Genomic DNA, 215 nt, shown 5'->3' on the forward strand with positions numbered 1-215 from the left:
CAGAAGCTCCGCGCAGCCGGACATCTCTCCCCCCGCCCAGGCCCTCGCGCCGCCGCGAAGGGGAGACGTTCGCAGCGCTGGGGACCGCACGCGTCCCCTCGGACCGCCACCGCCCCCGACGCGGCTCGGGGCCGCCCGGACCGCCCTGATTGGGCCCGCGGGGAGGCCCCTCCCGCAGGGCCTCCACCCCCCAGCCCGGACCGGCCTCGCTCCGC

This window comes from Coturnix japonica, chromosome 4 (assembly GCF_054131305.1).
Source record: "Coturnix japonica strain WE chromosome 4, WE-NBRP24, whole genome shotgun sequence".
NCBI classification, from domain to species: Eukaryota; Metazoa; Chordata; class Aves; order Galliformes; family Phasianidae; genus Coturnix; species Coturnix japonica.